Source organism: Phoca vitulina, unplaced genomic scaffold (assembly GCF_004348235.1).
Source record: "Phoca vitulina isolate PV1807 unplaced genomic scaffold, GSC_HSeal_1.0 scaffold22, whole genome shotgun sequence".
NCBI lineage: Eukaryota > Metazoa > Chordata > Mammalia > Carnivora > Phocidae > Phoca > Phoca vitulina.
In genome coordinates, this window is record NW_022589725.1 from 12507566 (window position 1) to 12519891 (window position 12326).

The window sequence follows — 12326 nt, forward strand, 5'->3', positions numbered from 1 at the left end:
CCATGGGCCCAGAAGCAGGAGATCACAAAGTGCCAAAGTCATGCGGCCTCGCGGACGCCGGATGCTCTGGCCCAGGCCTGCGGTTCCGGCCTCGTTGCCCTTCTCTGCCATCACTCTAGCCCGGCAACTACGAAGCCCAGGTGCCTGGTATCTAGAACTTTACACGGGAGGATGCCGACGGACGGCCTGCCACAGACGCATTTTAATAGGCGCACTTAAAAATGTTGCCTAGTTGGCCACATTTTAGAAACAAGAGATGTCACAAACATCCCTGTCCTGTCTTATAAATCAGAAGATCTGCAAAACACTGGCCCCACATGCTGGCCTGGCGAGAGAGGCAGGCCAGCAGCTGCCTCTTGCAAGCAACCACTCTGCAGTGTGCTCTAATCCCTAATCCCTGTTCTGCCTCTGTCAACAACGGAGCTTGAGGTCCCCTGCTTGCCATGTTTTATTCTGGCATCTAGACCTCCTAGTGACAATAGGAGGTAGATAGCCTCACGTCCCCATTTTACAGAATAGGAAACAGAGCAGCGTGACTCCAGAGCCAAACACAAGAACACGTCTGTGACGAACGGAGCAAAACATGGACAGTAGAGTTTTTAATAAGGCAAAATGCATTTAATTTGGAGTACTTTTTTTTTTAACTGATATTTTATAGCCTTCTTGCTTTGGGGATAGAGGTGTTAAAATGCTCTTTCTCTCACTGTATGGCAGTGGTAGTAAACAGAAATCTGTTTAAGTGTCATTTGAATGTCCATCTGGCAAAATATAAAGTTGGCAAAGCTAGGACAGATTCCCAAATGTACTGATCTTTGAAATCTAAGTCTGAGAACCACTGTTCTGCTATATAGCCTTCCGGTCCCAGAATGATAGCATGCTTTTGTTATTTCTCCTGATTCAAAAAACAAAAACAAAACCAAAAACAACCCAATCCTAAATCACCTCTACCTGCCCCTCATCATACCTTTGAAGAGGTGGCCTTTGAACTGAGCGTTCCCCAAGCCCCCTCCCTCCAGCAAGCCTGCAGAGTATTTGCTCGTGCTTCTTGTTATATTTATCTCATTCCTCCTCGGGTTACAGTTATCTCTATCCTATCCACTCTTGCACCCCCTGAAGAGCTTATAGAACAGAAGAAAGAGTTGGCCAGTCAGCGCCTGAAGGGCCCTCAGAGACCCCCTGCCTCTGCCTGTCAGTTTGTAGGTGTGGAAAAGCCAAGGGCCTGGCCTCAGGCCACCCAGGGAGTTGAGGGCAGAGCAGAGCCGAGATGAGGACCTGAGTCTCCTGATGCCTTGGTGCTGGCTCTTTCCACTTCCCCAGGCTTCTCCCCAGACACTCCCTTCTGGTTGGCTTAGCATCTGGATTCAGAGGACAGTGCTAAACATGTAACTAACGCTGTATCAATTATCTGCCCATTAGGAGGGGCACAGCAGCCTGGGGAACACAGGCCTCCTCTTCTCTACGGGCTCTCTGCTCTAGCTACATATCACCGGCATTAAGCCTTCACTCAGCGTGAGCTGCCCATCAAATGAAGAAATGGCCCTCCAGCCCCTGGTGACCTGGATGCAGAAAGACCCCATATGGCTCAGGAATACAATCCCAATTAGGCCAGAGTTATGATCCCAGCCTTGCTGAGTAATCTTGGGTAAATGCCTTCACCTCTCCAGGTGTCAGGTGCTCCAGACAGGTGGCATGCTGAGAATAGAGATGAAGAACTCCCCAAGCCTATTGGCTTAGTTATCTAGCATTAGACAGGCTTTCCAAGAGGAATTTCAGAGTCTCGCCTCTAGAAGCCTCTAAAGACCGGAAAGATTCTCGTCCGCCTGGGACAGATGGATTATTCCACTAGAGCTGTGCCAGAGTGAGCTTGAATGGTCCCTCAGACTCTGTGGCCACTTTTTGTGTTGCTGGGGTCAAAAGCCAACAAATCTTTAGAATGGTTTGGAAATGTCCTAAGCTGGGTGGATGATGAGGATGATGGTGATTCATAAACTCAATTCAGAGAATAAGGACATGACAATGGCATCATCTCTCTAGAGCCTTCCTGATCCCTCGGAGTAGGAAAGATCATCTCCCCTCTCTGACCCACCATTACACACCGTTATCAGTATGCATCACAGCTCCTAGATGGTTTATCATACCTACATGTTTAGATGTTTGTCTCCTGCTTAGGTATCAGTTTCTTGAAACTAGGGATCACCTCTTACTTTATCCTGTATCCCATGCGCTTAGCCCAGGGCCTGGCTAAGAAGTAATAAGCAAATGCTGATCAACGTTTAGCTAGACAAGGAATCCCCCCACCCTCCCCATTCTGGGACAAGGTGGCAGTTAGGTCTTTTAGAGCCAATAGATGCATCTAGTCCATCTGCAGGATGGAAACGCCAACTTTCGGAGGGAGACTGGCTTACCCAAAATTACTCAGTTAATGCGAGGGCCCAGACTAGAAGCAACCCTGTTGACTCCCAGTACAGTGTGCCCCCAGCTAAACCTTCTCAGCTAGCCACACATTCGCTGTGTAACTCTGGGCAAGGCTCTATGTCTCTCCGTCCTGGCTTTCTCTTTTGTGAAATGGGTAAAAGTCGTAACGGGATTGTCTCAGGAATAAATAAAACAGAGCACAACACATAGGGAGCACTTAAACAGTGTGTCTGTCGTGACTGTCGTTCAGGTCCAGCAGGGAAAGGGCACCCACCACCCATCAGCAAAGCAGGGCTCATGGTGACAGGAGGGCTTCCCAGCCCTGATGTACATGCTCTTCAACCCAGCAAGTCCCCTGCAGTCACCACTTTGGGGAAGCACCTGATCTCTGGTCATGAACCCTTCACTGCTTTCCCTTCTCCAAACCCCGAGGCAGGTGCGCAAGGGCACACACAATTCCCAGCCATGACAGCAAGGTATGTACAGGGTGAGGGAGTGAAACCTTCGGAAGAGCATGCTCTTCCGGGTCAGACAGACCTGGTGTCAGGTAACATGCTGCCCTTCCTAGTTGTGCAACGGCAGCCAAGTCAATCTCTCTCAACCTCGGGCTCCCCATCTTTCAAATAGATATAATTTGTGACGAGGATCACCTGAGGTAGGTAACAGCCTGGTATTCCACAGATGATACTAAGAGTAATAATACTTGCCCCATTTTCATTTAACAAAACGCACATGACAAAATGTCAGAACCAGAAGGAGCGTTAGGGATCAAGTAGTCCAGTCCTGTCATCTGATAGCTGGGGACCAGAGGTCCTGATTGGCCCAAAGTCACACAATGGGGCAGGGGTGGAGTGAGACCTGGGGCCTGGGTCTCTGGATTTTCTACTGCGTGTCCACTTTGGCCCACTTGATTCTCCTCATCTGCCCCCCCACCCCCCATACCTCCAAGCACACTGACGGGCTGGAATCCCGTTCTTCCCAACCCTCTTCCCTTCATGCTCCTCTTAAACCAGGCAGCACCATCTGTTTGCCAACATCACCCCTCTGCCAGGCCCACTGAGCCCCTTCCAGCCTGCCTCGAGGAGAAGGTGAACCAACTGCTGGCTACTGGCATTCGCACTAATGACACTATTAGTAATAGTGATTAATGGCAACCAGCAACCTGCACAGTGCCCTGTGCTTAGCAGCACTTTTTTGACAACCGTCAACACATTCCCGCCGTTTCTCCCTAACCTAGTAGGCTTAGGGACATAACTTCCTCAAACTTATTCAACACTTACTGAGCACCTACTTTGTGCCAAGCCATGGGCTAGAGGTTGGAGACACAGAGAGGAAAAAGATGGGGCCTCTGTTGGGAGGAGCTCACAATCTAATGGGGATTTAGGGCAGGTGGGGACATAACTTCATTTGGCCCAAATGATGCAGCAGCAAAATGCCCTGCCCCAGCCTACGGGGAGCCTTCTCTATCATGCTGTCAAGAGGCAGAGTGTATCTGTGGAATAAATTGGAGCAAGAAAGGGTGAGTGCTAGGCTGAAAGGACAGCAGGAGGGAAGATAAAGAATAGGAAATACAGACACCAAACACTCGACTGCCTGTCTCAGGGAGATTCTAGTGGGAGACTGCAGGGAGGGCAAGGGAGGAACAGCAGGCCCCATATGGGATCGGGAGGCCCTGGCCCCGACCCCTGCCAGCACACAAGATTCTGATGCTTCTCTTCCCTTAGGGACTTTGCCCTCGGATGCCAAGATTTTCCAAACCCAGTGCTGGACTGTATATACCTGCTTGGGTCCATCATTAGCTAGAATGATGTCACGGTCCTTGCAGTGGAAGTGTTTGTACCTCCTGGATGCTTCCTAGGCCCTCAGCCCAACACACTCCAGCATTCATTATGCCCTGGCAGGGACGCCATCCGCAGGGATGCGGAAGAGATCGGTGGGGTGGGGGAGGGGGAGAAGAGGCTAAAAGCAGCCACCCCTCCTTTCTTCCCCCAGTCTATCTCTCAAGTCCTACGGCCCTGAACACCTACTATGTGCCGGGCACAGGCACGGTTTTAGGTACTTCCTTATATGTCTCATTTAATCATCACTCAACCCTCTGAGGCATGCCTGTCTCTTCCCAGATTTACAGATGAGGAAATTGAAGCCTGGGGATGGAAAGTAACCCCACGAAGGTCACCCCACTCTAGGACTGTCTGATGCCTCCCGTTCCATGAGGCTCACAAGGTCATGTTTCACTAGAGAAGTCCAGAGTTGAAAGAGACCAACTGAGGAAACCCCAATTATTTCATAAACCCAAGCTTAAATTCTGGGTTGCTTTAGAGGGGCCCCCCTGACATGTAAGAGCTACTTGAGTGGCATATCACAACTATACAGACCATCGAATCCAACTCCTGCATTTAACAGATGAACAGACAGACACCCACGCCTAAAGGATTTTAAGATGGCTACTGGTGGCCTACTAGGAGGCTAAGGGAATCGAAGCCCAATCTCTGGCACTTTCCCTACACCACCCTGCTTGCAGAGATCACCTTTTCCTGAGAAGCTCCTCTAGCCCATCCCACACCTCCAGATGGGCAGAGAGGGCAGAGGAAACAGGCAGCTGTGTGACCAGGCCTCTCCTCAGTCTGCAGGCTTGAGGAAGGGAATATGGGGCTTCCCAGGCTAGTAGGTGTTCTGCTGAGGAGCGGAGGGAGAAACCATCCTATCCCGAGGGAGCTCCAGGGAGACTGAGGCTCAGATCTCCCCCTGTAGCGGTCATGGGCATGTTTTCCAGGGCCCTGAGGCTTCGCTGGAGAGAATGTGGTAAAGAAGCAGTCATTGGCACTTGACCTTGGGTTGGGGGGGGGGTTCCACCCCTCTTCCACCCCTAGGTACCCTTGCTCTTCCTCAAAAAAGGAAAGGGGCTTAAATATTTGCTAAATGCCTGAAGAGGAAGACATTTAGGAACGGGGTGGTCCCTAAACCTCTCCTAATCGCCCACCTTGGGCATCTTCCCTGCAGCAATCAGCATCCTGTAATTAGTGATTTTCAGGGTTTGGGGGAGGGATGGGGGGGAATGAAGGGAGGGTAAGAATGAGTCACAGTTAACTCCTCCTTGGCCAGTGCCCTCTGAGGGATTCTACCGCAGCGGGCGGTCGCCAGCGGCCCCCGCCCGCCCGCCCGCCGGGTGCAGCTCAGGGCCCCCTCCGGGCTCGGCCGCGGCCTCCTCACCTGAGTCCACTGGCGCTCCGCAGCCCGCCGGCTCGCACCGTTCCGGCCCCGCTTGGCGCAGCGCCTCTGCAGTCGCGGCTGCAGCTGTCTGGCCCTGATCAGCAACCTGCGGCGGTGGGGGAAAACACACAGACAGGGGCGGGTGAACGCGGGCGGGGACACCGGGCAGCCGAGCCCCCCGCAGCTGACAGCTGGGCCGCTGAAGCCAGAAAGCCCGGAGGGCAGGCTGCCTGCCGGGCGCTCAGTCCCGTCTGCTCCCCGGCGCGGCCCGCGCCTCCCCTCCCCCCAACCGCACGCGGCACTCGCCGCTGCGGTGGGCGCAGCTGGGCGGGGGGCCCGGAGGTCCCCGGGGTCCCTGTCATCACCTGCGGAGGCTTCCATGGCTTCGGCTGCCCTGCCCAGGCCGCCGACCTGCTCTCCGGAGCCCCTGCTGGAGGCGGCTCGCCAGGGCTGGGGCTGCCGGGAGGGAGGGTAGGGGAGGGTGAGGTGGATGGAAGGGACCAGCCAGTGGGCGGCTCGCTGGCAGCTGCGTAAGCGGCCCGTCTTCACTTTCCTTCTTAAAGAGATAGTTGGCATCTTGCTCCAGAGGACGCGGGAGCCGGGGCCGAGCACGCATGGGGTGGGGTCCTCTCGCACCTACACGCCACCCTGTGCTTAGAGCTGGGCAGTGAGGCACGGAGGAAAGTGCATTGTCCACTGACAGGCTGTGGGATCCCGGGCAAATCCCTTCACCTCCCTGGGCCTCAGCTTTCTCATCTGTAACATGGGTTGATGATACCAATCTCACTTCCTGGCACACTGCCGGCTTATGTTAAATAGTAATGTCATCTGAATTCCGTGAGGAACACTTTTCATTTCTGAGTACCAGGGTTACTTATTTAATGTGAACAGCATTTGGACTACTAAGAAAAATGATGGCAAGAATCTTAAATATCTGAAAACGAAAATGTTTGTCTTTGAAGTATTAAGATGGTGAATCTTTGAAAACATGGAGAGATAATCACAACCTAAATTAAATGTTCGTTATACACCTTTTCCCTCTGTCTTCGATCTGCTAATGCCGGGGAGATAAGGGGACCAAAGAATCCAGAGAAGTGGCTTCTCTGCCTAGCCCTTCCACTTCTAGCCATGCAACTTTAGAAAGTTAACTACCTCTCTGGACCTGTTTATCTGCTCCATGTGTGAGAAGTGGGGTGCAGCAGGAAGGGGCTCTTCTGAAGCAGCCTCTCTGGTCAGTCATTCCTTGCCTCAAAACCATCCCTTACTTTTCCAGATCTCTGCTCAAATGTCACTGACTCAGGGAGGCCTTCCTTGGCCACCGTACATAACATAGTAATTTCCTCCTCCCCTACTCCTTTTGCCCTAGTTTTGCTGTATTTCCAGCTGACATGTTGTATATATATACTATTTGTCTGTCATTGTCACCCCTACTAGAATGTACACTCTTTGAGGGAAGGAACTTGGTACTTTCCCCTGCTATATTCCCAGTGCCTAGAATAGTGCCTGACACTTATCAGGTGCTCAGTAAATATTGACTAAGTGAATGAGAGAGCAAGCATACATTGTGCCAGGCCCAGTCTTCCATATGAACACTAGGCCAGATGCCATCCTTGTCTCCTAAGACTCTCACGTCAAGTTTGTCTACTCTTGGCAAGGCTGAACTTGTACCCTCTACCCTCCACCAAAGCTGAGAGAGAATTTGTAAAGTGATTTTACCCACTTTATATCATGATTCTGCAGTACAGGCCTGGTGAGAAATAGTACTTACAAAGTACAGGGGGAAAAAACAGTTACTTTAAATTTACTGTTACTTTTCAAAGTTAAGTCTTTTTCTGTGGCTGGAATTTGTGATAAATCCACCACTCTGTAATGATGCCTATAATTTTGAAACTTATGCCTATACATTTTTTTGGTGTTGGTTATATTTTTCCTTCTATTCTATTAAATTGAATTTTCCTATCAGATGGCCATCATTAATTATGCTTTGTGGAAAAACATGGCAGGGCAATTGTAGCAGGAACAGGAAATTGTTGAAAAAGCCATGTGAAATAAGGTCTGCTGTCTAAAAAAAACCCCCAAAACTAATGCTGTATTAGCAAGTCAATCAATAATATGTTCTATCTGCCCTAAAGCCCACTTAAATTATGTGACTTCTTTGCACTTGAAGCAAAACCAAAGGAAGCCATACAATTTGTTCTATCAGGAGATAATTTCTAAGATCCTCATTAAAATAAATTTTGTCTGTCCCCATGGGTTTTTTTTGTTGTTGTTTTTTTTTTTTGCTTGGTACTTAGAAGACTACATTTCCCAGAAATCTTCACAAGGAACTTCCCTCAATCAAGAGAGCACCTCCACCCACATTACTTCCATCTGGGATGGTGTTAGCTAGTAAAGAATTCTCTCCTCAGCATCATAAGGCATGTGATGAAGAGAGCCAGTATTTAGTTATAATGTAAATTACAACAAATGAGGATTTTAAGCATAAATCAAATTATTCTAAAGAAATTAGTAGTTTTGGGGTACCTGGGTGGCTCAGTTGGTTAAGTGGCTGCCTTTGGCTCAGTTTATGATCTCAGGGTCACGGGATGGAGCCCCCCCCTCCCCTGCGGGTAGTCTGCTTCTCCTTCTGTCCCTCCCCCCCACTCGTGCGTGCGTGCTCAAGCTCTCTCTCTCAAATAAATAAGTAAAATCTTTTTTTAAAAAAAATATTTTATTTATTTATTTGACAGAGAGAGACACAGCGAGAGAGAGGGAACACAAGCAGGGGGAGTGGGGGAGGGAGAAGCAGGCTTCCTACCGAGCAGGGAGCCCGATGTGGGACTCGATCCCAGGACCCTGGGATCATGACCTGAGCTGAAGGCAGACGCTTAACAACTGAGCCACCCAGGCGCCCAATAAATAAAATCTTTTAAAAAATTAGTTTTGTTTTATACTAATTGGGAGATACTTTTTTTTTTGACAGAGAGACACAGCAAGAGAGGGAACACAAGCGGGGGAGTGGGAGAGGAAGAAACAGGCTTCCCGCCGAGCAGGGAGCCCGATGCGGGGCTCTATCCCAGGACCCTGGGATCATGACCCGAGCTGAAGGCAGACGCTCAACGACTGAGCCACCCAGGCGCCCCTAATTGGGAGATACTTAAATTTGTTTAGTTTCAAAAGCAATTTTGGTTCCAATTCTGGGTAAACACTCCTCCCACTGAATGCAGCAATAAAACCTGTGAACAAGTAGCAGCTACATGAGTAGTATGAAGAGAAAATACTAGCAGGCAAATTGGGGAAGAAGGCCAGAATTTTCTGGCCTAGTGAACTAGCAAATTTACCATTTTGGTTTCCTCTGGTATCCCCTGGCCTAGTCTCAAGGCAGCCCAAACCTGGAATTGGGGAATCAACACAGAAAGAGCTCCCAAAGCAGCTCTCTAGTTCTGACCTGTGGTTCAGGAAAGGAGAGCCCCTTATGTTCAGGGTGAGTGGGGGAAAATAATTTTTCTTTTTTAATCTTTTCTCCATTGTCTCATGACCCAGCCCCCAGGCAATCCTGCAGTGGTGGCTAGGACAACAGGGACCCACATGCCTCAAACTCTGAGGAAGGAGACTTCTCCAATCAGAGTAACTGTGGTCCTGAGAGATGGTGAGCCTCTGATGTTTTTTGTCTCCTTCTGTCCTCCCATCATTTGGCTCCAGATGCAGGTGCAATTGTGGGAAGAAGCCAACAAAAGAGAAGAGTAAATAAATCTCCACACTCCAGCTTTCTGGTGAACCCCAAAGAGAGAAACCGAATAATAATAATAGAAAAAAAATAATTTTCAGTTACTACTGAAAACAAGGAAAAAAATCTTGAAAGCAATCAGAGAAAAATGATGTATTAATTATACAGGAAGAGTGATTTGAATAACTGTGGATTTATCAACCAAAACCATAGATGGCAAGAAAAAATGGAACAAAATTTTTAAATTGCTGAAAGAAAAGATCAGTCAACCAGGATTCCATATCCAGCAAAATTATACTTCAGGAATAAAGGTGATATGAAGACATTCTCAGATAAAGGAAAACTAAAAGAATTCATTGTCAGCAGATCTGCTCTGAAGGAACTGCTGAAGAAAATTCTTCAGACAGAAGAGAAATATTAGAAGGAAACGTGGAATATAAGGAAGGAAAGGACAATAAAAATGGTAAATATCTGGGTAAATTTAATAGACTATTTTTCTCTTCTTGAATTCTTTGAAGTAAGTCTGACAGTTGAAAGCAGAAATCATAACACAGTCTGATGGTGTTTCAATATAGGTAGGTAAGACAATTACAATATAAAGGAGGGAGTGTAAAGGAAACTTCTATGATGTAAGGTTTCTACACTCTAAGTGGTAAAATACTGATTCTAAGTAGGGTGTGAAAAGTTAAGTATATATACTGTAATTCTTAGAGATCCTTAAAAATATAGTAAAAAAAACCAGGTAAATTAAAATGGAATTTTAAAAATATGTTCAAATATTCCAAAATAAGGCAAGAAAGGGGGAACAGAGAAACAATAAATAGGGGGAACAAATAGTAAACAAATAATAAAATGGTAGATTGATGTCCAAACATATGAATATTTATATTAAAAATAAATGGTTTAGATACATCAATTACAGATATAATCAGAATGGATAAAAAATGACTTAAACAGATGTTGTCTATAAAAAGCTCACTTTAAATATAATGATATAGGTAGTTTAAAAGTAAGACATAGAAAAATACATACCATGCAATCACAAATCAAGAGAAAGCTGGAATGGCTTAAGATGAGAAAAAGTAGACTTCAGAGCAAAGAAAATTACCAGGGATAAAGAGAATCATTATACAAAAATAAAAGGGTCACTTACCAGGAAGACTTAATTGTAAATGTGTATGCACCTAATAAAAGAGCTTCTATATACATTAGGCAAAAGCCATCAGAACTGAAAGGAGAAATACACAGTCACAATTACAGCTGCAGAGATGAATACTCTTTTTCTCAATAATCAGTAGAATGAGTAGACAGAAAATAAGTAAGGATAAGGAGAAGTGAAGAGCACTTGTCAATCAACTAGGTCCAACTGACATTGATAGAACACTTCACCTAACAACTGCAGAATATATGCTTTTCAAGAGCCATGGAACATCCGCCAAGACAAACCCTATACTGGGTCATAAAACAAACCTTAACAAATTTAAAAGAATCAAACTCATTTAAAGTATGTTCCTTGATCATCATGATTTAGACTAGAAATGAATTACAGAAAGATAACAGGAAAACCTCCCTTGGAAATTAAATAATACCCTTCTAAATAATCTACAGGTCAAAAAGGAAGTCTCAAAAGAAATTAGAAAATAGGGGTACCTGGGTTGGCTCAGTTGGTTAAGCACCTGCCTTTGGCTCAGGTCATGATCCTGGGGCCCTGGGATCAAGCCCCACATCAGGCTCCCTGCTCAGCGGGGAGTCTGCTTCTCCCTCTCTCTCTGCCTCTCCCCCCACTCAGGCTCTTTTTGTCTCTAATAAATAAATAAAATCTTTAAAAAAAAGAAATTAGAAAATATTTTGAATGGAACAAAAGTGAAAATGCAACATATCAAAATTTGTGCAATGCAGCTAAAGCAGTACTTGAAGGGAAATACATAACATTAAGAGTTTAAATTAGAAAAGAAGAAAGGTTTTGGGGCACCTGGGTGGCAAATAAGCATCCGCCTTCGGCTCAGGTCATGATCCCAGGGTCCCGGGATCGAGACCCACATTGGGCTCCCTACTCAATGGGGAGTCTGCTTCTCCCTCTGCCTCTCCCCCTGCTTGTGCTCTCTCTCTCTGTCGAATAAATAAATAAAATCTTTTAAAAAAAAAAAAAAGAAGACCTCAAATCAATTAAACTTCCATTTTAGCAAAATAAACTCCAAGCAAGCCAAAGGAAAGAAATAATAAATATCAAAGCAAAAATTAATGAAATTGAAAAAAGAAAAAGGAGAAAATCCATGAAACCAAAAGCTGGTTCTTTGAAAAGACCAATAAAATTAATAAATCTCTAGTATGACTGAAAAGAGAAAGAGAGAAGACACAGATTAACAGTATCTGGAATGAAAGAGGGGTTATTACTGTTGACCTTGCAGACCTTAAAATGATAATAAGGGAATATTCCAAATGACTCTACACACATAATCACCAATTTAGATGAAATGGAACAATTCCTCGAAAACTGGAAACTACCAAAAGTCACTCAAAATGAAAAAGATACCTGAATAGCCCTACAACTATTTTAAAAATGGAATTCATAGTTTAAAACCTTCCTAAATATAAATCCTCAGATCCAGATTATTTCATGTGTAAATTCTACCAAACATTTAAATAAGAAATAACACTAATTCTACGTAGTCTCTTCCAGAAAAATAAAAGGAGGAAACACATTCCAAGTTATTTTATGAAGCCAGTATTACCTTGATACCAAAACCAGAAGAAAATAATATAGGAAAAGACAAATACCCTCATGAACTAATATCCCTCATGAACACACATGCAAAAATCCTAAACAAAAACAAAACACCAAATCCATATGAAAACATGTTCAACATCATTAGTTATTAGGAAAATGCAAATCAAAACTATGAGATATTTCACATTCGCTAAGATAGCTATAATTTTAAAAAGGAACAATAACAAGCACTGATGAAGATGTAAAGAAATTGGAACTCTCAGGGTG

The 12326-nt window shown here is 46.0% G+C and overlaps 1 protein-coding gene across 2 annotated transcripts in view; it reads right to left on the reverse strand.

The window, feature by feature from the left end:
* Positions 1–6127, reverse strand: part of SNPH (syntaphilin) — a 33397-nt gene extending 27270 nt beyond the window's left edge. For both annotated transcript variants that reach the window (XM_032419361.1, XM_032419363.1), the window contains exons 1-2: positions 5991–6127; positions 5626–5731 (exon numbers count right to left, since the gene is read on the reverse strand). The gene's annotated coding sequence lies outside the window, so the exon portion shown is untranslated. The remainder of the gene's footprint in view (positions 1–5625; positions 5732–5990) is intronic.
* Between the last annotated feature and the right edge of the window lie 6199 nt (positions 6128–12326).